The 26,927-nt window shown below is 37.6% G+C and overlaps 1 protein-coding gene across 1 annotated transcript in view; it reads left to right on the top strand.

Annotated features, from left to right (window-relative positions):
* The first annotated feature begins 3,177 nt into the window (after positions 1-3,177).
* LOC150077416 (serine/arginine-rich splicing factor 7-like) overlaps positions 3,178-26,927 on the top strand; it is a 135,231-nt gene continuing 111,481 nt past the window's right edge. The window contains exon 1 of the mRNA XM_090386801.1: positions 3,178-3,273. The gene's annotated coding sequence lies outside the window, so the exon portion shown is untranslated. The remainder of the gene's footprint in view (positions 3,274-26,927) is intronic.

Genomic DNA, 26,927 nt, shown 5'->3' with positions numbered 1-26,927 from the left:
AAGACTTCCCCTTAACAAAACCATGCTGTGTCCTAGCTATAACTGAAGTCTTGTCTAGATGATCCTGCAGTGCTTCTTTCACCAGTGCCTCCATTAATTTTCCGGGAACAGAAGTTAAACTCACAGGTCTATAATTACTTGTGTCAGCCTTTGATCCCCCTTTGTGAATTGGGGTCACATTTGCACATCTCCAGTCAATGGGTACCTCCCCTGAGTCCAAGGAAGCTCTCATAATTATGGCTAAGGGTTTGCTTACCTCCTTTGCTGCCACCTTTAATATAACTGGATAGATCCCATCCACCCCAGGTGCCTTTCTTGTGTTTATCTTCAACAATTTCTCCTCCACTTTGCTCTCAGTTATTACAAGATTCTCTAGCTTACTGCTAGAGTTGAATACACCTCTGGCATTCCCCTCGCTGAATAACTCCTCATGTGTGAATGTCGATGCAAAATATTCATTTAGTTTGTTAGCTACCCGAGCAGGGTCATCAACAGTTGACCCATCGATCTCAAGTGGACCAATCTGATTCATCCCCTTCCTTCTAGAGTTTACATAAGTAAAGAACTCTTTGCTGTTTTTCTTCGCATCCCTTGCCAAGGATCTCTCGTAATCTGCCTTCGCCTGCCTAACCTCCTTTGTAACTTGGTTACAGATCAACTTGTATCTATCATAGGCATCCGTGTCACGTGTTAATTTGTATGTATCCCATGCATTTTTCTTCTCTGCCATATGCCTCATTAGTTCATCTGACAACCATTTAGGCCTAAACCTTGAACAATATTTCTTAGTTGGTATGTAAAGCCTAGTAGCTTCCACGATAAGTTCTTTGAATGCTTCCCATTTTGAATTTGCTGTTGGCAATATCATCAGTTGATCCCACTGTATAGAATTTAAATACTGTCTCAGTCCATTGTAGTCGCCTTTACGAAAGCAATACCCCTTCCCTTTACCCCTAATGGTAGTTACCTCTTTGAGTAACTCCCACTTCAGCACACTGTGATCACTGCCACCAAGTGGTTCATTTATCTGCAGATTCTGAATGCATGAAGAATCACTACTGATAATCAAATCAAGAGTATTACTCCCTCTAGTTGCCTCCCGAACATGCTGATGTAGAAAACAATCATCCAATAAATCCACAAAAGCCTTGCTACTGTGTGAGTGACCAGCCCCCAAATTCCAGTCAATATCTGGGAAATTAAAATCCCCCATTATAAGACTCTCTGATTTACTGGCCCACTCTATTTCTCCGAACAGTTTCTTATTATACTCATCAGAGTCATTAGGCCTATAGCACACTCCTACTCTCAATTTTGATCTCCCAATGCTTATGTCACACCAAACTGACTCGACACTGCACTGTCCAGCGATGTCGACTGGCTTCACTTCCTTGGATTTTATGTGTTTCTTAATTAATAGCATAACCCCTCCTCCCTTCCTATCCTGTCTATCCTTTCTGTACACATTGTACTCCCCAAATTCCAGTTCTGCATTTCTTATATCTGTGTGACACCACGTCTCTGAAATCCCCACAATATCTGCCTTTGATGTTTTGAGCAATACCTCAAATTCATCAAATTTATTTACTAAACTCCTAGCATTGGTGTACACACAAGTATACATGCACCTGTTCTTTTTCTTAGCTACCCTAACACAACCCATGTGTTTACTTGTACCCCAATGATTCCCAGCAGTCTCTGAAATATCCTGCATCTTATTTTCCAGGCTGCGGCTCATTCCAATAGAAGCAGTGCAAGAATCACTTTCACCTCTGCCAGTGGCTACTGTTAATCTATTAGTCCTTGTATCCCCCCAATCTAGCAGTTTTCCGACCCACCTAACATTGCCTCGATAGCATCAGCAAACATTCTTGCACCCTTTCTATTTAAGTGTATCCCATCCCTGTAGAAGCAGTCTCTCCTGTTAACAAGTACAGACCAGGCTGAAAAAAATTCTACCCCTTGAGCCCTGCACAATCTTTCCAGGGCCGAATTGATTGACAGGGCTCTCATCATATACTCCCTCCTATCGTGTCTGGGCAGAATTGCAGACACTTTCAATTTCAACCCTAATTCACGGCTTTTTTTCATCAGTGACCTGTACTTGTCAAGTAATTCCGCCGGTCTCCTACTCTTAATGTCATTAGTGCCAACGTGTACAACTATATCACCTTTTGTGCCCTTAAAAGATGATATCCGCTCTACAACGTCATCAACTTTTGCCCCTGGCAGACATACCCTGGTCCTATTCCACCTATCCTTTTTACAAAGCATGTTTCCCGTTTCCCTGACAATAGAGTCACCAACAACTACTAGTTCCTTTGGGACCAGCGCATTCTGCCTTGAGGGTTGCCGCTGTGTTTCGCGATGACCAAGTGCAAGCTCTGGCATTGGCGTGGGCAGCTGAGAGCTTGATGGGCCCCTCACTTGTAATCCTTCGAGGGCATCCACCCTATCCTTCAAGCTCTCATATAGGCCCATAACAACGCTGAGTTGTCGCCTTATCTCCTTACACTCCTTGCATCGCACACACACAAAGACATCCCCCATGGCAGTATCATGTCCCATACTTGACTGCTCCGCAAACATCAAGCAAATAGTGCATCTTACAAGGCTGTGATTCAGAGGACAACTGCCCCCCTCAGTTCTCCCCTGGGCCACAGCATTCCCATTAGCTTGAGCCCTTTGCTTTGCTGCTCTGGTTTGAGTCATGATTTAGATTTACTTTCAATAAAATTTCAACTTCTGTACAAAATTAAATCCTAAACTTGTATCCAAACACAGTTATAACGCTATATTTATGTTTCAGTAACGAGTGTTATCTACGGAATATTTACGTTTCAGTAACGAGTGTTATCTACGAAATATTTACGTTTCAGTAACGAGTGTTATCTGCGAAATCCCTTTATATAACTTTCGTATCAAGTTATGTATTAATTATTTGTTTTTACTAATTATTTATGTTACGTAACCTAAGTGGTTATATGTATAATTAATTATGTTAAATAAAATTAATTATATTACGTTTGCTGTAAATAGACTGTAATGAACTATGACAGTTCCTTCCCAAAATATATTAAAAATTTCAAAGTTTGTATTTTATAATTAAACTTACAAATATATTTTTTAACTTATGGTTGAAAAATACGTATAGGTATTAAGGCTTGGTGTTTTGTCAATATCAGTCGATAGAGTGCGTGGATTGTCGAGAAGCGCGGAATCTTGGGAAAGCGGACAAACGGTTGTGAATTGCTGTTGTTGAATTTCAATTTGGTGAGAAAAAAGTAAAATTTTATAGCTTTTTGTATTTCATTACATTTTCCTCCAGTATAATAGTATATAATTTCATATGATATAGTATTTTTTGATTCATTTCGAAATTGTTGACTAAAGTTCTTTTAAGTGATTTTTCCTTTCAACGTAGCTTTCATGACAAAGCGAAACAACTTCTGATTTTTATTCACCGTGAGAATTTATATTTTTTACTTATTTGTATTTTGTTGTTTTGACTTGTGAAATTTTATTGTTTGAAATTTCACAAGTCAAAAAATTCAAATAGACTTGAGTGATCTATGTTTAAAAGGTTGCGCGGGTCGTTGTACACGTTTGCTGTACGAAAGATAACCATTGTGAAGTGACTGATTCGTTTTGAATAGTGATATTTGTACATAGGTAATTGGCCATACTACTTAATTTGCTAACAGTTTTGTGATCGCGCATTTCATTGAACCCCAGGGGCTCAAATTTGTGTGTATGGGCTTTGGCAGACCCAGGGTCTTGAGCTCGATATGATCATTCTTCTCTTTCTTGGTGATTCCCTTCTACTTCTCTCTCTCAGGGTAACTTGGAATTTTTTTTTTTTGGCTGGTGCAGCATAAGCCTCAGGCTTCCTTGCACCATATAGCTAATAATAATAATAATTCCCAAATGTCAAGCATTTCTACAATGTATTTAAAAATAAACCTCAATTCTGCCGGTGGGGAAAAAATGGCGCTCATAAGTTATCTAAGAAACAGTTTTATTTTATAAACTTATACATAAAGTGAAGGCAGTGTATACTATACATATATATTGTGCTTAGTTTATGTAAATTATGAGGAATATATATTTATAATATATCGATAAATTATATAGCTTTAGATAGTTGTTTGGAAAATTCCAAACAACTATCTAAATGAATATGTAACAATAAATTTAAATAAAATTTAAAAAAAGGAACAGAATTAAACTAATGGCTTGATTGTGATAATGGCGGATTCTTTTGCAGTCTGTGTGTTGAATTTTATGATGCTTAGGACTAATGTTTAGGACTTAGGCAGCCAGAGAACTGACTGCCCAGGAAGTGATGGGTTGCACTGTATATATATTTCCCCCCAGTATGAACAAAAGTAATGAATATAAGTTTCTAAAATTCATTAGATGCAACTTGATATTATATTTATTTGGTTTCCTCGGTAATTGTTTTGAGTAGGGTTACCAGATCAAGGATTCATAAACTAGGCCAATATAGGAAAAAACTATGAAATTTTTAGTTTTAAAAATGAGGACATTTTAAAAATTATATTTATTACTAAAAATTACAATGCATATTGCCCATCTGTCCAACAAAAGGTGGACAGATGGTGTGCCACTGAAGTTGACAAATCCCAAGTACTGCTATGGGTAGAAGTAACCCAAGACACACATACCAAATGTGTGGTACTACACTCAGGGAGGTGGAGAATGATAAAGACCTCGGATAATTGTGGTCAGATATTAAGTTTTCTGAGCAGTGCAGACAGGCTGCCAGAGCAGGTCATGGGTCTTGTCAATGATTTACAGGTGATTTAATGATTTAATTTTGCTAGCAGGGATAAGGAGGTGATTATCCCTTTGTGTAAGGCAATGGTCAGGCCTTGCCTTGAGTACTAATAAGCCATAAAGCATGCAGGTCTGGATGCCTCATTTTAGGAAGGATGTATAGTTGCTAGAATGAGTACAGAGAAGGGGACAAAGGGTGCTCTTACCAAGAAAGGCTTAAGTTCTGCAAATAGCAACATCTGGAGACTAGGCACCTGCGAGGTGATCTGATTGAGGTGTATAAGGCCTTGAATGGTTTGAGCAGGCTCAATGCTGATGGAATACTTCCTTTTTCTCATATTACAAACCTCAGGGCATAAACTCAAATTTTAGGAAAGACAGTTATAGAATATATGTGCAAAAATTTGCCTTTAGCCAGTGGGTAGTTGATTGCTGGAACAAACATTCATCTGTTGTGGAAGTTGATAGCTTAAATAAATTCAAGGAAGAAGTGGACAGACTTTTGGGATGAATGAATCGATGGATGGGTGAAATGGGAAGTTTCTTTTCTTTTCTTTTTTTTTTTTTTTTTTTTTTTTTTTTTTTTTGGCTGATGCTGTATAAGCTTGCTTCCTTGCATCATATGCCTGTGTTAATGCTAATATTTATTGTCACTTCCAATAATTTTCAAGAAGTTATTCTAAAATGTTTTACAATCCATTTTCAAATTATGTGGAATGAACAAAATACTATTCACAGTATTTGTTTTCATTTTATTTCTAATGTTGCTCTTTGATTGCTAATTGAATACACGCTCTACATTTTAATTGTGGACAAAAATAGAAAATGTGTGTTGAGCAATTTTTAAAAGCTCAGAACATAACATACCTTGAAGCTCTTGCATTGATGAAAATATTCATCCTACTTTCTGTGGGCTAATAAGTTTTCCCAATTATCATCTTTTTCTCAGAAACAAATTCTGTGAAATTTATAAATTGGTCAAATAATCTACTACCATCGATCTCCGATTAGAAAAATTATGATAGTCTACTTAATGCAACTAGTACATTGTTTTTATTTATTCTGTTGTATTGACTGAAGGTGTAACACACAGAATATGTAATGAAAATTCATTTTATGATGAGATGATTTTTTTTTTTTTTTTAAGTTACAGAAAATTAGGACGCAAGTGTAAAATCCGTGGGACGTTTTAAAAACTAGGACATATATCTTCGGAAATGAGGACGCCTGGTATTCCTAGTTCCAAGTGTACATCCATAAAGTATCACTAGTGTTTTAAGAACCATCTGGTGTTGTGGAAATTGGTTGTTCGGTAAAACTTCAGATTAGCGTGCACACTCCTGACTGTTGGCTAGAAGAAAAGGAAGAGGACAGTGATTGACTGGTGGAGACTGCCCACTCACTGCCATCTTTCCCTCTTCTCCTTGCCTGCACGTTACTAGGAGATGTCACATGACTTCACAATATGCCGGTGCTGGAATGAAGAAAAAGAAACGGTAAAATTACAGTTTTGGCTGAACTCCATTTTATGGGAGCACCTTGTCGCTGCGTTGCGAGCATTGCCAAAGGACTAAGTGATTGTCCTGTTGAGTTGTGTGATTGGCTGATTATTGTGGATGCAAATCCATGTCTGATTTTAGCTGTTTGTTTTATCACGTTTAGTCGTTGTTGTTTAGTTGTCGCTATTGTACTGCTCTTGCATATTTTTCTTTGCCGCTGTTTTTTTTTTTTTTTTATTCCTTGTTCAGTCCCAATGGAATGAGTCAGTATAATGCAAAAACTATGGAAGGTGCATCATGGCCACAGAAGCCAATGCGCTAACAACAAAAAAAAAAAAAAAAAAAAAAAATGGAGTGAGTCACAAAATATACCAGCTAGCATGACAGGACTGATGAGGTGGTTTTCTTTGTATTCAAGTAGTTTTTTGACAATTTGATTGTCAGCAGTATCCCCAGAGTAATGTACAAACTGTGCTGTACCACACTCAGGGCAGTGGAGAATGAAAAAGACCTGGGGGTAATTGTGCAATCAGAAATGTTTTCTGAGCAGTGCAGATATGCTGCTGGAGTGTGTCATAGGGTCTTGTCAGTGATATACAGGGACCCCTGCTTTACGATATTAATCAGTTCCAGGGATACCATCATATCGTAACATGAAACCAATAACACATTGTGTTTTGGTAATTTGTTTCAAGATCTCAGAAGTTGAAATTTTTGCCATCTAACTAAGCTATTTATCTTTCTAAAAGGTAATTTTTATAATGGAAATTGTACATATTGATTAAAGCACAACACAAAATCGTTTCAACCAAAAGTCATAAAGTTGAAAAACTAGGTGCCTGTTACATGGGAATCAAATTTCAGAAAACCAATTCAAATGATTAAAATGCACTGAACTTTTTTCATTATATGTTCTGTTATAAGAATCAATTTTGAATGCCTTTGTGATATTTCTGGAGGTCATGACCATAAAACAATAGAAACAATTTGCAGTTTCCAGTTTATTTGGCTTTTCTGTTATAAACGGTAGTGAACTCGATCTTATTGCATCTGCGATAGTACCGATAGCTGGAATTCTGTGTGTTTTTACATTATTATGCTGAAATGTGTTTCCCTTTCCATGGAATCTTCAATCGTAAAAAAACATAAATTTTCAGAATTTTCTCTTCATTCCTATTTTTTAATTTTGGTGAACTTGTTACTCCGTATCTCACTTGTGTGTGTTGTGTTAGTTAGTTGCAATTTTATGTGTTGCCATGTTCTTCATTATTGATTGTTTATTTATTTATTATTATTATTATTTTTTTTTTTTCTGTTTTAAATTTTACAACAAAAAAAGTCAGTGAACAGAAATCAATTAGTTAGCATGTACATATTACAATAGTAATTAAGCTATGTAGGTAAGTGTAAATTTATTTTTATTTTGCTAACCTATGGAAAATATTCTGATTTTCACGTATCATTTAATTTTGATAATCGGCAAGCATAAATTTGCACTTTATAACTTTGCTTTTGTAGCCTGAGGATAATATTCCTCCTATTTTTATCAGAATCGCCATTGAATAAAATTAAAATTCAGTTCACAAATGGGATCATAATAACTGGCACTTACTACATATTGTATAGTAAACAGGGGGTCCACTGTACAGGAATTTTGCTATACAGGATAATGATATATGTACAGGAATGTATGGTGGATCTCTACTGTTAAGTAATATTATATTTCATAATATATTTTATATAATGCAATAGATGCCCCTTATTGCAAACATGGATAATGTTATCAGTTTTATTAAGCTCTAATTAGAATGTATACTAATATCTAAGAAAAATGACGTTTATTGTAATCAGCATTTTAGTTTGTGTTATCGATTTTTTTTTTTTTTTTTTTTTTTTTTAACCTTATTTCACTATGCATGTGTAGTGGATGTGATTATGTAACACACAGATTTGTTCTTAAGTTCCAACATATTGTGTGTCTAGTTATGTACAAAGCAACAATTAGCATTAGTAGAGGCATATGATGCAAGAAAGCAAGCTTATGCAGCATCAGCCAAAAAAAAAACACTTCCACTTCACCCCTCCATTCGTTCGAAATACCTGGCCAGCCGAGCCTTAAACTTATTTAGGCTATCAACTTCCACTACAAGGGATGGAAGTCTGTTCCACCAACCAACTACCGGCTGGCTAAAGGCAAATTTCCGCACATCTATCCTACATCTGTCTTTCCTCAATTTGAATTTATGCACTCTCAGGTGATTATTCTGAGCAAGAGGAAGAATCCCATCAGCATGCTCAAAACCATTCAAGGCTTTATACACCTCTATCAGATCACCTTGCCGGTGCCTAGTTTCCAGACACTGTAATTTTCAGAATTGAGCCTTTCTTCGTAAGAGAAACCCTTTGTTCCATTCACTAATCTTGTTGCCTTTCTCTGTACTTGTTCCAGCATCTCTACATCCTTCTTGAAATGAAGGCATCCAGACCTGTATACAGTACTCTAGGTGTAGCCTTATACAAGGGAATAATCACCTCCTTATCCCTGCTAGAAAAATTCCTATATATTATTGACAATACACCATGAGCTACTCTTGCAGCCCGTCTGCACTGCTCAGAAAACTTCATATCTGCCTGCACAACCACCCCCAGGTTCCTTTCATTCTCTACCACTGTCAGTGTAGCACCACAGAGTTCATACATTGCTCTGGGGTTGCTGTTTCCCATATGTAGTACTTTACATTTGTCAATGTTAAAGTTCATTTGCTACCTCTCAGCCCATCTGCTCAACCTTTCCAGATCCTGTTGCAGCAGCATAGTGTCAGTACTGTCCTTGACAACCCTGCCAACCTTCGTATCGTCTGCAAACTTGGACATTAAGCTTGATATACTATCATCAATATCATTTATAAATACAGAAAACAATAATGGACCTAATACTTAACCCTGAGGGACTCCACTAATAACATTAGTCCACGATGAGCAGTGCCCATTGATTACCACTCTGTCTTCTCCCCCTCAACCACCCCTTTATCTATAGCAGCAATTTGCCTCCAATGCCACACTGCTCCAATTTGTGCAGCAGGCTTCCATGTGCAACAGTATCAAAAGCCTTTCTAAGATCCAAGTATATAATATCAAAGTTATTCCCTGCATCCAGTTCTTTTGTGACTGTATCATAGTATCCAATCAAATTGGTCAGGCAAGACTTCCCCTGAACAAACCATGCTGTGTCTGAGCTATAACTGAAGTCTTGTCTAGATGATCCTGCAGTGCTTCTTTAACCAGTGCCTCCATTAATTTTCCGGGAACAGAAGTTAAACTAACAGGTCTATAATTACTTGTCGCCCTTTGATCCTCCTTTGTGAATTGGGGTCACATTTGCACATCTCGAGTCCATGGGTACTTCCCCTGAGTCCAAGGAAGCTCTTATAATAATGGCTAAGGGTTTGCTTACTTCCTTTGCTGCGTCCTTTAACATAGCTGGATAGATTCCATCCACCCCAGATGCCTTTCTTGTATTTAACTTCAACAATTTCTCCTCCACTTTACTCTCAGTTATTACAAGATTCTCTAGCTTACTGCCAGAGTTGAATACACCTGGCATCCCCCTCTCTGAATAACTCCTCATGTGTGAATGTCGATGCAAAATATTCATTTAGTTTGTTAGCTACCTGAGCAGTATCATCAACAGTTGACCCATTGATATCAAGTGGACCAATCTGATTCATCCCCTTCCTTCTAGAGTTTACATAAGTAAAGAACTCTGCTGTTTTTCTTTGCATCCCTTGCCAAAGATTTCTCGTAATCTGCCTTCGCCTGCCTAACCTCCTTTTGTAACTTGGTTACAGATCAACTTGTATCTATCATAGGCTTCTGGTCATGTGTTAATTTGTATGTATCCCATGCATTTTTCTTCTCTGTCATATGTCTCATTAGTTCATCTGACATCCACTTAGGCCTAAACCTTGAACAATATTTCTTAGTTGGTATGTAAAGCCTAGTAGTTTCCAAGATAAGTTCTTTCAATGCTTCCCATTTTGAATTTGCTGTTGGTAACATCATCAGTTGGTCCCACTGTATAGATTTTAAGTACTGTCTCAGTCCATCGTAGTCGCCTTTACGAAAGCAATCACCCTTCCCTTTACCCCTAATGGTAGTTACCTCTTTGAGTAAATCCCACTTCAGCACACTGTGATCACTGCTACCTAGTGGTTCATTTACCTGCAGATTCTTAATGCACGAAGAATCACTACTGATAATCAAATCAAGAGTATTACTCCCTCTAGTTGCCTCCCGAACATGCTGATGTAGAAAACAATCATCCAATAAATCCCCAAAAGCCTTGCTAGTGTGTGAGTGACCAGCCCCCAAATTCCAGTCAATATCTGGGAAATTAAAATCCCCCATTATAAGACTCTGATTTACTGGCCCACTCTATTTCCCTGTACAACTTCTTATTATACTCATCAGAGTCATTAGGCCTATAGCACACTCCTCTCAATTTTGATCTCCAATGCTTATGTCACACCAAACTGACTCGACCCTGCACTGGCCAGCAATGTCGACTGGCTTCACTTCCTTGGATTTTATGTATTTCTTAACTAATAGCATAACCCCTCCTCCCTTCCTATTCTGTCTATCCCTTCTGTAGACATTGTACTCCCCAAATTCCAGTTCTGCATTCCTTATATCTGTGTGACACCACATCTCTGAAATCCCCACAATATCTGCCTTTGATGTTTTGAGCCATACCTCAAATTCATCAAATTTATTTACTAAACTCCTAGCATTGGTGTACACGCAAGTATACATGCATCTGTTCTTTTTCTTAGCTACCCTAACACAACCCATGTGTTTACTTGTACCCCAATGATTCCCAGCAGTCTCTGAAATATCCTGCATCTTATTTTCCAGGCTGCGGCTCATTCCAATAGTAGTGCAAGAATCACTTTCACCTCTGCCAGTGGCTACTGTTAATCTATTAGTCCTTGTATCCCTCCCCCCCCCAATCTAGCAGTTTTTCGACACACCTAACACTGCCTCGATAGCATCAGCAAATATTCTTGCACCCTTTCTATTTAAGTGTATCCCGTCCCTGTAGAAGCAGTCTCTCCTGTTAACAAGTACTGTCCAGGCTGAAAAAAATTCTACCCCTTGAGCCTTGCACAATCTTTCCGGGTCTGAATTGATCGGCAAGGCTCTCATCATATACTCCCTCCTATTGTGTCTGGGAAGAATTGCAGAGACTTTCAAATTCAACCCTAATTCATGGCTTTTTTTCAACAGTGATCTGTACTTGTTAAGTAATTCTGCCGGTCTCCCATTCTTAATATCATTAGTGCCAACGTGTACAACTATATCACCTTTTGTGCCCTTAAAAGATGATATCCGCTCAACAGCGTCACCAACCTTTGCCCCTGGCAGACATATCCTGGGTCCTGTTCCACCTATCCTTTTTACAAAGCATGTTCCCCATATTCCTGACAAAAGAGTCACCAACAATTACTAGTTCCTGTAGAACCAGCGCATTCTGCCTTATGGTTGCCGCTGTGTTGATGTGGGCAGCTGAGCGCTTGATGGGCCCTCAATTTAGATCCTTCGAGGGCATCCACTCTGTCCTTCAAGCTCTCATATAGGCCCATAACAACGCTGAGTTGTCGCCTGATTTCGTTACACTCCTTGCATCGCGCACACACAAAGACATCCTCCATGGCAATATCATGTCCTGTACCAGATTGCTCCACAAACATCATGCAAGCAGTGCGTTTTAAAAGGCTGTGATTCAGAGGCTCCCCCCCATCAGTTCTCCCATGAGTCACAGCACTCCCATTAGCTCGAGCCTTTTGCTTTGCTGCTGTGGTCTGAGTCATGATTTCCATTTAATTACAATAAAATTTCAATTTCAGTACAAAATTATAACCCTAAACTTGTATCCCAACACAGTTATAACGCTATATATATTTTTCGGTATTGAGTATTATCTACGAGTTCCGTTTATATAACTTCCATATCAAGTTATGTATTAATTAATTATGTTACGTTTGTAATCTAAGTCGTTATGTGTATTTAGTTAAAAGTACAATTGACAACAAAGTTTAACAAAATTAATAGATTTTACTGATTAGTTGACAATATTATATACTGTACTATACTAAGCTTACGCTATCTAGTTCGGGATATAACGTGTCGTATAACAATGTGCGGCAAGTTACGAATGTTAAATATACGGACACTTAAGTATTAATTAACTTCCAAATCTCGCTGTCTCAATTCAGAATAAACTAAGGATCCTGACTAGGTCTATAAGCTACTTATAGAAAATAATTTGATGTAACAATTGGTCAATGAAGGGGCTAAATATGGCTAAAAAACTTCTCGTTCAGCAGAGCTGCAACTTGTAACATGTGGATTTGATACCCTTACCGGTACTTTTATGCAGTTACAAGGCCGAGTAAAGAATAAATACACCAGATTAATCAGAAAATCACAAAATAATGCTATACTACTAAATTTAAATCAAAAGTTTTAGAAAAACAATAATTTCAAATCAGTAAATAAAATCCACTTAGCGGCTTTGAACACGTCTGACTCCCACTAGCCTCGTTACTACTGTTGCTTTGTACATTTCATATGTTATTAGTGTCATTATTCTATGGAAGAAAGTACTGTATCATTATTCCAATATGAAAGTTTTTACTCTAGAACATTACCTGTTTTCATTTCTTAATTTTAACATTTTCTCTGTTTTTAATGATGACTTTCTTGTAGAAATAGTAGAGAATCAAAGTATTTTATGTTGCTTGATTTCCCTGTTTTCTTTCTGCCTCCACCATTTTATGTACACATTTCAGCCCTACATCAATAAACAAAGCCAAACAGCTGCATTCTTGTTTCATTAGTTAATTGTTATCAGTTAAGTTGTGCCCTGAAATGATTGTGGGATCCGCTCTATTGAAATAAAAGTTGTATTGGGACTTGTCCTTCCCGATCTTCATGGCCCTTGTATACATCTTGCTAATTCTTGCACCATGGTAGCTATGCCTCATTGCATAGTCAAAAGTGGGCCCTAAAGAATGAACAGAAATCTCAAAACAGTCACAGTGGTGCAAAAAGTCTCTCTCTCTCTCTCTCTCTCTCTCTCTCTCTCTCTCTCTCTCTCTCTCTCTCTCTCTCTCTCTCTCTGAAGCAAACTATTGACACCCTCGATTCCGTAATTTCTGAGAAATATAGCAAACCCATAACTGCTTCTAGTTCAGTTATGTTAATTCCTTTTCACAATAAAGATAAGGTGCCCTGTATCAGGTTTTCATTTCTTCTGTTTTTGCATTTTTTTGCCCACTATATGCCACAAAATGTCTTGAGTTAGTTTTTATGGGACTTTCAAGGATATCTTTGTAATTGGATTGCCATCTGAAATGAAGAATGTTCTTTACTGTTATATTTTCTTCTGGAAAGAACCCTTCCAGCAAGTAGCAGTTTCCTCATTACCCTGTTATTAGTCATAATTATTTGAAAATTTCTACTTATGACTAGTAAACCTCACTTCCTACAGCAGAACTATAGATGTTGCCATTGTAATTTTTGTACCATCAGAGACTTCATTATCCAGTATGACCTTGTAGATCATGTTGGATTGTGAGTATAAATTTCTTCTGTGTCCAGAAAGCAAATCAAACTCCCTGAGTGGATACTTCCATCCTGAATTATTTATTGGCATGACCATAACAGAAAAAACATGGAGGAGTAGCTTTATTAATTAACTCCCACATTTTCTCGAAAGTATTTCCATTAAGAACTTGCCTTGATGTAGTGGCTGCTGACAGTATAAATTTTGGAATAACAGTCGTCTCACTGCAACCAACCAGCACATTACTTATGCATAACTAGAACTAGTTACATAATTTGCCTAACTATACTAACCTTTCCCTTTAGGGAAAATTAAATTAGGCAAATGAAGGGGGAAAAAGTAGTGAACAACACAACCTCACCTCTCAATACTGACAATCTCACATATGTGCATTTCTCTGCAGGATCGAGTTCCTCTATCAGCCTTTCCTTATTGTTCAGTAGCCTTACAAGTTATGGATATTAAATGAGTACACTTGCGGTGACTACGTGCCAATTGCCACCACTGAAACAAAGGCACAGCTATTGAATCTTTCCCTTGTTGTCTGCCAAGTCATGTTCCAACACACTCATTCACTTTGCAGTGAGTGTGAGGCGCCTCCGTAGCCAGGTGGGAAGGAGCAGCAGTGCGTAGCACACGCTTCTTGATTAGACACGTGTCGAGCCCGTCACCACCAAATACAGGGGATGCGGAAAGGTCAGGAAATGACCACCGCATATTCCCGGAGCAATATGGCCTTAGTTGCTAATGCTCCTAAAAAAAACCAAATAACAAATAACTTTGCAGTGAAACAGGTTAGTGTTTTTGCAGTTTTCCAGAAAAATGACAGGAAAAAAAATTGGACAATGAGTCAACCTGAAGTTTTTAACAAAACCAAAGACACCAACTATAACTTATGAGGTGGTGCATTAAGTTAATAAGGAAGATACTATGCCAGGCTTGCTTGTTTGAATGGCATAAAAGATTTTTAGAACGAAGAGAGAATGTGGAAGGTGAAAAATCAGACAATCCGGTATCCGTGAAAATGTGGTCTGGGTAAGGACGTTGATTAGGAGCGAACGTCGTTTTAAGCATGAGAATAATTGCATTAGAACTCAATATAGAGAAAGAAGCAAACAAATTTTAGCTGAAAATTTTGACATGAAAAAGGGTTTCATGATGGTGTCAAAAACTGAGTGAAGATCAAATGAGAAGACTGGGTTTGTGAACATGTTTTGAAAAAAAATTGTAGGTCCAAGCTGACTACTGTAATTACTTGTGATGAAAGTTGGCAGTACAAACCAAAAACTAAAAGACAGTCAGTGCAATTAAAGACAAAATGCAAGGTCAAAAAAGGTCAAAAAATGCAAGAATGTCAAAATTGAAAACATTTTTATTTATATATTTTTTTTCCTGATATTAAACGAATTATTATGGCCGAATATGCCCCACCAAATCAGACTGCCACTCAAACATGCCACATTGAAGTTCTGACAAGGCTGCAGGAAAAAATCCAAAGGAAGAGACCTGTATTATGGAAGGATGATTGAATGCTTTATCAAGCATTCAATCGTCCTGACCTTTTTTCAACATTATGGAAAGCATTCATTAAAGCATGTGTGATTGGATAAAGAAAAAAGGTCAGGTTATCTCCTCCACTTCAGGAAGGGTTCAAACTCCCATGGGGTGGTAATCTGACTTTTTTTCACTATTGTGCCAAGCATTCATTAGGGCAGCATTTCCCAAACTTTTAGTCACGGAACACTTTTCTTCCGCAACATATTCGCGGAACACTTATGAAGCACAAGTTTAGCGAGAGCCAAAGAACTGTTTGCTAATATTTTATTACATACAACGCACTGTGCATCAGGAGCATCTTTATTTCCAACACATGTAAAGCTGAAATTCAAATAACTGTCATTATACTTTCATTTTGGTCTTTTATTAGTTGGTTCCTGTTTTTTCACTTCAGAGTTTTTGGGGAACAAAAGGTGGCAATTGTTCATCCTCACTTTGAAGCGTGACAGTATTGTGTTCGTTTTCATTGACCACTGTTGCACTACTAGAAGTACTTTGCTTCTCGTTTTAAATTGTCTTTTTTCAACCACAAGCCATGGTCACATGTTTTAATAATAATATTTCGAAATACTGATAATTATGAAAAAAAATTTATACAAGGAAGTGAGTTTAGTTATGATATCGGTTTGCTTCACCCTCTCCTTCAACCCATGAACTCCAGACTAAATCGCATACTAGATCACCGCATTGCTACTTTTTCTTAGATGTCATTACCTCTACATATTCTTCTCTATGCAAAGCCCACCAAAATAGTATTCAGTGGCCTATTTGATTATTAGTCTATGCCAGTATATTAATAACCAACAAAAAATTGTTAAATACTATAATGATACAAAAGTGGTGTATGCTACAAGTGTGCAAAATTTATTTATTTTATTTTTTAATTATTAATTATGATTTTTCATGGAACATAGTTTGGGAAACACTGCATTAGGGCATATTATTATACAACAAAATAAAAATGCAGTAATAAAAAAAATTAACTTTTTGTTAATAAACAATTTATCCACTAGTCTACCCATAATTCTAAAAAAAAAGGCAGTTATTCCCTCCACTTTGGGAGAGGTTCAAGCTCCCTTAGGATTCAAGTGAGGTAACCTGACCTTTTTTTTTTACCATTATGGAAAGCGTTCATTAGGGCAAGTGACCATCAGTGTTTCTGAGTTTAAGGCATGTATGACTAAACTGATGTTGTCGTATATTGTGTTCATGCACCAATCAGTACATCGTCTGCCACACCTACCTGTTAGTCAGTATATCGTTCTCAACTTCTACTCCAGACTGATAACACCCACTTTCTGTTTACCGAGCGAACAGCACTAAAGTGCAGTAGCGGCAAACCAAACCAGTTTGACCGTTAAGTTTGCCATAGTTCTCTTGTTGGCTTTCTTTACCTTTGCCGAATGATGTATTGAAAAACGACAACGGAGCTGGCATATTAAAGAACAGTGAATTATATAACATTAAACCAGTGGTTTTCAACCAGGATGCTGCAACAACATTCCAGGGGATGCATGTAATTTCGGTTTAAGTTACTTGAACCCTTTTTTTTTTTTTTTTTATTTATATGTTTATTTCATTATAAAAAGGTGTACAGTACCTTTTTAATTTTGTGGTGATCTATAATTGATGTTTACTTAGTATCTCTATATAAAGACTAAAATTATTATATACTATATATATATATATATATATAATTTATTATGAAATGTAATTTTTATAATTATATTATTATAATAACTATCATATAACATATATTGCACGTATATATATTGTGTTCTTACTGAAGACTATAAAAATGATATTTGGTAAAAGTGTACCGTAATAGGTACCTGTCAGGTGTGCAACATTAATGCTATTGCACATAGGGCAATTAGGCATTATACATGCATGATATTGGTCAATTTTATTTTGGTATCTATCTGTAGGGAATTAGGTGTATAAGGACCAAACTAACAAGTTAATAAAAGTAAACTAGCTTTAGCCTAGAAGGCCTGTATAAAATTATATTAATGAAAATGGAAATAAAAATAGAAAATGATGATGAACAATGAAAATTGTAAATAACATTCTCTCACTTGGTCATTGGTCTGCTACTTCTTCGGGGGCTTTGAGCAGACCGATAGCCAGACTAAAAGAAAGTCTCATACCTACCCATTTCTGTTGTCCCCATTCCAGTTTTGCCTGATTTTAATTTTTATGTGATTGAATAGAAATTAAATGGGAAAAGATAATGTGTTAAATTAAAATTTTGTAAAATATGTTATATTTTACAAAATTTTAATTTTAAATTTTGTAAAACTAGTGTTAAATTTTGTGTTAATTTTAAATTTTGTAAAACTAGTGTCAGAATCAGCAAACTGGGATAGGCAACATAAAGCGCAACAGGTATCTATTAGATTAAATGAGAATGTGTTCTTACTTCCTTCTTGTTCTGTGGTGGTCAGACTAAAAAGGGATCAATTCCCACCTGGTTGTTTTATGTGTGCTGATTAAATGATACTGCACAGCCACGCTTTTCATTGACTATGGCGTGATGGTGAAATTGCTGTAGGCGATATGCCCTATGTCAATGCAAATGTTCTGATAGCCTTGAGGGTTTTTATTTGAGTTAGTGGAGGGGGGGGTTTGCCTCTGATGGTGGAAGAAACCTATATAAATGAAATGTTTATACAAGTACACCGTGTTAGTATGATTAAATACAAGATGTATGTTAGTGTATAGCACCGTTCACAAATAAAGAAATACGGTGAAAATCCCACCAAAGACAGCAGCTCCAATGCTACAGACAAATACACCAATGTAATAGAACTCAGGCACTTCCAAAAACACAATTTCACCAATATATTGATAGCCATTTCTTTTATTGAAGATTATGGAAGACCATAATCTTCCATAAAATTAGAATTTCAATTATGGAAGACCATACAGGTCTTCCATAATTGAAGACCTGTTTATACTACAATATAAATCCCCCTTCCCATATGGACTAAACAATAGATTCAGTGGCAGAAATTTCGCTTACACTAGCCCCAAACAATGTATATATACCATCTTTCAACTAACTAAAAACTTGCACATTAATGGGATAAAAAATGGTAAAATTAAGCAAGAATGCAGCAACTACAACAGGAATGGGCCACAAAATCTTAACGAGTTTGATAAACTTCTCACAGAATGGGATAGCATTGTGTGAGATATCATAAATAAAACCAAGACATACCTTCCTATAAAAAATATCAACATAGAAATCAGAAACAGATACAACAAGCCAATAGGGATGGCCATATGTAACTATAAAAATACCATTGCTAATATGAACACCACAGATCAACCCTGTTACTGCCAAGAAAACAAATAAAAAAAAAAAATACATAGAACATCATTACCGGCGACCTTAACATTATAGAGGACCATATCCTAAGAGAGATTATGAAAAGGGGAACTAATTTCAGACCCAACACCCAAGCCAACCTAAAAAACACACAAAATCTTAAAACCGCCTACAAATTCAACACACCAGTAGAAGCCTTTCAGAGTTGGATAAATACTTCCACCGAACTTATCCTGGGCACCTCCGTAGCCAGGTGGGCAGGAGCAGCAGTGTGTAGCATGCGCTTCTTGATTAGACTGGGGTTCATGCCCGTGACCACCAAATACGGAGGATGCGGAAAGGTCAGGGAATGACCACCGCATATCCCCGGAGCAATATGGCCTTAGTTCCTAATGCTCCTAAAAACCAAATAACAACAAACTTATCCCAGCTAGATTCAAAGAAATCATACCACACCAAAATTACATTAAACAATACAACCTTAAAAGAATTAATTATAAAACGAAACAACTACAAAATAAATTTATCATTACAAATACAGATAAGGCCAATAACAATATCAAGAGTCAACTTCAGCGTTATATGCAAAAAATTCTACATTGACACGCTTAAAGAGGGGATGGACCAGCGATACATATAAGCTCATGAACTCCACACCTAGCTGCATTACCAAAAAACTTATAGCCATTCGCAAAAAAATCAAATTAAAAATAGATAATACAAGATAACCTTTAAAAAAAGTCCTTTTACACTACTACGAAACTTATCAGAATATAATGGGATGAAATAAAACAGTATTGGCACGACCTTATTAATCTTAGTGTCAAAAACAATTAATGGGAGATGGCATTTATGTGCAGAGTCGGGGAGTAGCTATGGGAGCTAGTAGTTCTTGCTCCATAGCCAGCCTTTATGTGCATTATTTCGAAAACAATATCAAAGAAGAAATTATATTTTCCAGATACATTGATGATATCCTGGTTATCAATTTCGATTTTATAGCCCAGGAAGTTTATCCCGCAGATTTAACCATTGAATGCACCAATCCAGATAGCAACCTGCAAGCTTGCTATCTCGATAGCCCCATCGCCAATGACAATATTTACACTTGACATTGTGATAAGGGAGACCATTTTAGCTTCTCAGCTATAAAGCTTCACCAACTGGGAGAGCAATCTGGCTGAACATATCCATGGCAACACTATTAGAAATCAGACAAACGGGTTAATACACATCTGCAATAATCTAGATAACATGACAGAAGCAATGAAAAAACTGATAGATATTCTCATCAAGAATAATATACCTGCCAATTACAGCATACATCATATTAAAGCGGCCATACTTGCGAACCTTAACCTTCACCATCCCAATCCCAATACACTTATTGAAAATACACTGAACCAGTTTAGAACTATAACACCAATAAATGGCCTGTAGCCCATCTTTGACTGGTTGTCTAAAAACCAGTGTCCTTCATCAAAGTAAGATAAAGATTATTGCCCAGAGAAATGACTTCCAAATTTTGATTCCCGGGTTTATGGCGTTCAGAAGAGGCTTGTCCTCTGACCGCACTGTAACCTGGCTGACCAGAACCTTCCCCCCCCCTCCAAAAAAAACCCAGACAATCTAATAATTGGTAATTTATCAACTTATATCAAACTCCCAACAACAGAATAATCATGCCTAAGATATTTTAAACACAATGTCATCTCCCTTCATTTAATTACAAGGGAAAAGATAATGTGTTAAAGTATAAAAACCTGGAGACACATGGTGAAAATCCACATTGAAGGAGGCTGTAAATGTGTATATAGCTATCCCCTCTACAGCGGGTTATTATGCCTTAGAAAAGCTATACTGGCCCTTGTCCAGGGGATAGCATTTCCTATATATTTACATTAACATACTTGTATTTAATCATACTAACACTTATTCTACTTGTATAAACATCATTTAATTTATATAGGTTCCTTCTGCCATCAGAGGCAACCTCACCCCCCTACCCCACTAACTCAAATAAAATCCCTCTCAAGGCTATCAGAACATTTGCATTGACATAGGGCATATTGCCTACAGCAGTTTCACCATCATGCCATAGTCAGTGAAAAGCGTGGCTGTGCAGTATCATTTAATCAGCACACATAAAACAACCAGAAGGTGGGAATTAATCCCTTTTCGGTCTGACCACCACAGAACAAGAAGGAAGTAAGAACCCATTCTTATTTAATCTGATGCATACCAATTGGGCTTTGTGTAATTTGGAAAACGTAAGCCTTTCTTCATAAGAGCACCCCTTTGTTCCATTCACTGATCTTGTTGCCCTTCTCTGTACTCGTTCCAGCAGCTCTACATCCTTCTTGAAATGTGAGGCCTACAGACCTGTATACAGTACTCTAGGTGTGGCCTGACCATTGCCTTATACAAGGGAATAATCACCTCCTTATCCCTGCTAGAAAAATTCCTATATATCATTGACAATACTCCATAAGCTACTCTTGCAGCCTATCTGCACCGCTCAGAGAACTTCATATTTGCCTGCACAACCACCCCCAGGTTCCTTTCATTCTCTTCACTACCTCTGTCAGTGTAGTACCACAGAGTTGATACGTTGCTCTGGGGTTGCTGTTTCCCATATGTAGTACCTTACATTTGTCAATGTTAAACTTCATTTGCCACCTCTCAGCCCATCTGCTCAACCTTTCCAGATCCTGTTGCAGCAGCATAGTGTCAGTAGTGGCCTTAACAACCCTGCCAACCTTTGTATCGTCTGCAAACTTGGACATTAAGCTTGATATACCATCATCAATATCATTTATAAATACCGAAAACAATAATGGACCCAACACTGAACCCTGAGGGACTCCACTAATACCATTAGTCCACGATGAGCAGTGCCCATTGATTACCACTCTGTCTTCTCCCCCTCAACCACCCCTTTATCCATAGCAGTAATTTGCCTCCAATGCCACACTGCCCCACTTTGTGCAGCAGTCTTCCATGTGCAACAGTATGGAAATCCTTTCTAAGATCCAAGTATATAATATCAAAGTTATTCCCTGCATCCAGTTCTTTTGTGATTGCATCATAGTATCCAATCACATTGGTCAGGCAAGACTTCCCCTGAACAAACCATGCTGTGTCTGAGCTATAACTGAAGTCTTGTCTAGATGATCCTGCAGTGCTTCTTTAACTAGTGCCTCCATTAATTTTCCGGGAACAGAATTTAAACTCACTGGTCTATAATTACTTGTGTCAGCCTTTGATCCTCCTTTGTGAATTGGGGTCACATTTGCACATCTCCGGTCTATGGGGTACCTCCCCTGAGTCCAAGGAAACTCTCATAATTATGGCTAACGGTTTCCTTACTTCCTTTGCTGCCTCCTTTAATATAACTGGATAGATCCCATCCACCCCAGGTGCCTTTCTTGTGTTTATCTTCAACAATTTCTCCTCCACTTTACTCTCAGTTATTACAAGATTCTCTAGCTTACTGCCAGAGTTGATTACACCTCTGGAATTCCCCTTGCTGAATAACTCCTCATGTGTGAATGTCAATGCAGAATATTGATTTAGTTTATTAGCTACCTGAGCAGTATCATCAACAGTTGACCCATCGATATCAAGGGACCAATCTGGTTCATCCTTTTCCTTCTAGAGTTTACATAAGTAAAGAACTCTTTGCTGTTTTTCTTTGCATCCCTTGCCAAACATTTCTCGTAATCTGCCTTTGCCTGCCTAACCTCCTTTGTAAGATCAACTTGTATCTATCATAGGCTTCTCTGTCACGTGTTAATTTGTATGTATCCCATGCATTTTTCTTCTCTGCCATATGTCTCATTAGTTTATCTGACTTCCATTTAGGCTTAAACCTTAGTTGGTATGTAAAGCCTAGTAGCTTCCAAGATAAGTTCTTTGAATGCTTCCCACTTTGAATTTGCTGCTGTTTACATTAGTTGGTCTCACTGTATAGAATTTAAATACTGTCTCAGTCCATCGTAGTTGCCTTTACGAAATAACCCTTCCCTTTACCCCTAATGGTAGCCACTTTGAGTAAATCCCACTTCAGAACACTGTGATCACTGCACATTTATCCGCAGATTCTTAATGCATGAAGAATCATTACTGATAATCAAATCAAGAGTATTACTCCCTCTAGTTGCCTCCCGAACATGCTGATGTAGAAAACAATCATCCAATAAATCCCCAAAAGCCTTGCTAGTGTGTGAGTGACCAGCCCCCAAATTCCAGTCAATATCTGGGAAATTAAATCCCCCATTATAAGACTCTCTGATTTACTGACCCACTATTTCCCTGTACAGTTTCTTATTATACTCATCAGAGTCGTTAGGTCTATAGCACACTCCTACTCGCAATTTTGATTTCCCAATGTTTATGTCACACCAAACTGACTCGACACTGAACTGTCCAGTGACGTTGACTGGCTTCACTTCCTTGGATTTTATGTGTTTCTTAACTAATAGCATAACCCCCCCCCCCCCCATCCTTTCTGTAGACGTTATACTCCCCAAATTCCAGTTCTGCATTCCTTATATCTGTGTGACACCACGTCTCTGAAATCCCAACAATATCTGCCTTTGATGTTTCGAGCAATACCTCAAATCCAACAAATTTATTTACTAAACTTCTAGCATTGGTGTACACGCAAGTATACATGCACCTGTTTCTATTCTTAGCTACCCTAACACAACCCATGTGTTTACTTGTACCCCAATGATTCCCCCGCAGTCTCTGAAATATCCTGCATCTTATTTTCCAGGCTGTGGCTCATTCCAATAGAAGCAGTGCAAGATTCACTTTCACCTCTGCCAGTGGCTACTATTAATCTATTAGTCCTTGTATCCCCCCCCAATCTAGCAGTTTTCCGACCCACCTAACACTGCCTCGATAGCATCAGCAAACATTTTTGCACCTTTTCTATTTAAGTATATCCCGTCCCTGTAGAAGCAGTCTCTCCTGTTAACAAGTACTGTCCAGGCTGAAAAAAATTCTACCCCTTGAGCCTTGCACAGTCTTTCCAGGTCCGAATTGATCGGCAAGGCTCTCATCATATACTCCCTCCTATCGTGTCTGGGCAGAATTGCAGACACTTTCGAATTCAATCCTAATTCACGGCTTTTTTTCAACAGTGACCTGTACTTTTTAAGTAATTCTGCTGGTCTCCTACTCTTGATATCATTAGTGCCAACGTGTACAACTAAATCTCCTTTTGTGCCCTTAAAAGATGATATCCACTCTACAACGTCATCAACCTTTGCCCCTGGCAGACATACCCTGGTCCTATTCCACCTATCTTTTTTTACAAAGCATGTTGCCTGTTTCCCTGACAGTAGTCACCAACAACTACTTTTTATTCCCAAAATCCAAGGTGTTCCATTTATAGAGAAGAACACAATGTGTACTCAAAAGAATGTGAACAGTCTAAGAAAGAAAATAAAAGTACAGAGATACAGGGTAGAGCATAGTTAGATACCGAGAAATAAAGTGTTACAACCACAACGAATAGACCATGATATGTACAAAGACAGAGGACAATAGACATCCCCCCCCTCAAACTAGACCATCTCAGACTGTTCACGTCTGAGATGGTCTAGTTTACAGGATTAAAACAACAAAACACAGCCCAGGCAATGAGAATGCTGATCTCAATAACACCAGATACTGTAACTGTCAAATTAGCATTAGCATAACACTGTCTGTGTCAGCTATACAAACTTGCTCTAGAAAATGTTCTCCACTGTCCATCTGAAAAAGGGTGCGTGTGTGTGTGCACGTGCGCTCCCAGAGTGCAATTATAGCCTTATAGAGCACCTCCTCTCCTACAAATCCTTTAATAATAACATGAAACCTAAACTGGAAAATCCAGGAACACCAGCAAGTGGTCATCTTTTGCTGGATCCTAGGCTATACTGGGGTATCAGGAAATGGATGTGTGGACTGTGCTGCTAAACATCTATCCAACACAGACTTGTCACATTATGTTCCATATCTTGACTGCAAATCTAATATATAAGGAACAATGGACACTCTTATTGGCAAGCTCAAAGGCATAATAAACCCTGTCAAATAAAACTTGAACCACAATTACAGGGCTTCAACTTCAATGTAAACAGAAAGGTGAAAGTACAGTCAGTCCTCATATAACACGTGTTTACATTACACGAATTCGATCATACATGATTTATAAATAGGGGAACGGTATCTTATATAACACGAACCTAATTTGCTTATGCACGATTTGCCTTTGTGTTTACAAGAAATGGCAGTCGAACGCGGAATCACCCCAACTGAACGCAACATGATAGGAATGAAGAGAAGATGCTGAAAATGTATTTGTGTTTTATATTAGTAAGGGGAAACACACTTCACCATAATAACGTAAAAACCAACACAATTCCAGCTATCGGTATAATCGCAAATGCAATTAGATCGAGTTTACTACCAGTTTATAACAGATTCCACTAGCAGAAACGCAACTGGAAATTGTTTTTATTGTTTTATGGTAGTAAGAATTTTTGTAACCCCTAGAAATGTGCTTTAGTAAAATGTGGGGTGTTAATAGTGTATCTCTGCCTTTACGGTGTTGTTTTTCAGTTTCTACATGCGAGCAGCTTTGTTTATGTGTATCAAGCGTGCCTCCCCGTTTTGTAATTGTGCTTTATTTCCTAAAAATGAGTAAAATACTAAAGGTGTGAAAAGGAAGCGTCCTGGTGAAGACACTGCAGATTCAAAGAGAAAAAGAAAAGCAATATCGATAAACAGAGGCGGAGTGGGTCAAAAATTCTTACCTGGGAAAATTTATAGTGCCCTCATACTACGGTTTATGGCCAAAATCACACTGGCCTCTGGCCCACCGGGGTTTTCCTGGTAAGGCTTATGGCCAGTCCGCCACTGTCGATAGCGAAAAAATGTGAAACGCTTTGAGCGAAATGAAAGACCATGTGAGATTGCATGTGCTACAGAACTAAATGAGGCATTGCCGAGAATTACAAAGAATGCAGAGAAAATAAAAACAACTTTCATAGCAGGAACAACTGAAAGTGTAATTAAGATCCATTAGATTAAGACACAAAGAATTGGAAGAGATGGAACAGCTGTCATCTGTTTGGATAGAAAATCAAACAAAAAACAAGTTTGCTTACGATAGAAGCAAAAGCATTAGCAATGTTTTATTACGTAATAGTCGTAATAAAATATGTAAGTATTTTATTACGATTATTTATTGTGTTTGGTAATGTTTTGGTTACCAGTGTGTGTTCAATCTTGGGTGGTCGGCACCTAACCCTATTTTTCCCATAGGGCCTGTTGTTTATATTGCACGATTTTGCATTGCACGAGAATTTCTAGGAACACAACTATCGTGTTATACGAGGACTGACTGTAATTCTACCCAGAGCACAAATCGGTCACAGGCAGTAATGTGTGCAATGCAACTATCCACTTACAATGAAACATTCTTGTTGAACCTACACTATACGCTCATGTCTGGCAAGTCACATTCAGTTTTCCGCCAAACCTTAAAGAACCCATGATTGCTCTGCCATATTTTAGGTAATGTTGCTAATCTGTTGAAGTTTTTCTACTTTCTTAATCATATAGAATTAATGGGATTGCTTTTGACTGATTCCCATGTGGCTCCGTTGAGACACCAGTGACAGGTGTCTGACCTTGCCATGTAGGTTTGGTTTTGCATTGCATCTACGACCCCACATGAGTATTTGTTTCTGTATGACTTTGACACAAAAATATACTTTTTTATTATCGTTGGTTTCTCTTTATTTTATTTATTTTTTTTTTTTTCGCTTTCTTTTTTAAATTGAATTTAGCAGATCTAGTTAAATAGATAACAATTTTCAATTCAATAGAAAGCTAAAGTTTTTTATTTATTATTTTTTAAATTAAAGCAAGTTATCTTATAGATACTACCCAATTGCCTTTGATAAATTTTGGGTGTGAGCAATGGAAGGGTGGAATTTCAAAGTCGGTTTTATTTTTATTCAAAGTCACCACCTGATTGAATGCTTTTTAAAATCAAAATCCGTTATTACCTGCCGTTAAAATCAAAATCCTGAAATATCTTATCTTTCCT

The sequence above is a fragment of the Mastigoproctus giganteus genome, chromosome 12 (assembly GCF_048544385.1).
Source record: "Mastigoproctus giganteus isolate SK-2022 chromosome 12, ASM4854438v1, whole genome shotgun sequence".
In the NCBI taxonomy this organism is placed as follows: domain Eukaryota; kingdom Metazoa; phylum Arthropoda; class Arachnida; order Uropygi; family Thelyphonidae; genus Mastigoproctus; species Mastigoproctus giganteus.
This window is presented reverse-complemented; position numbering and strand designations above follow the sequence as displayed.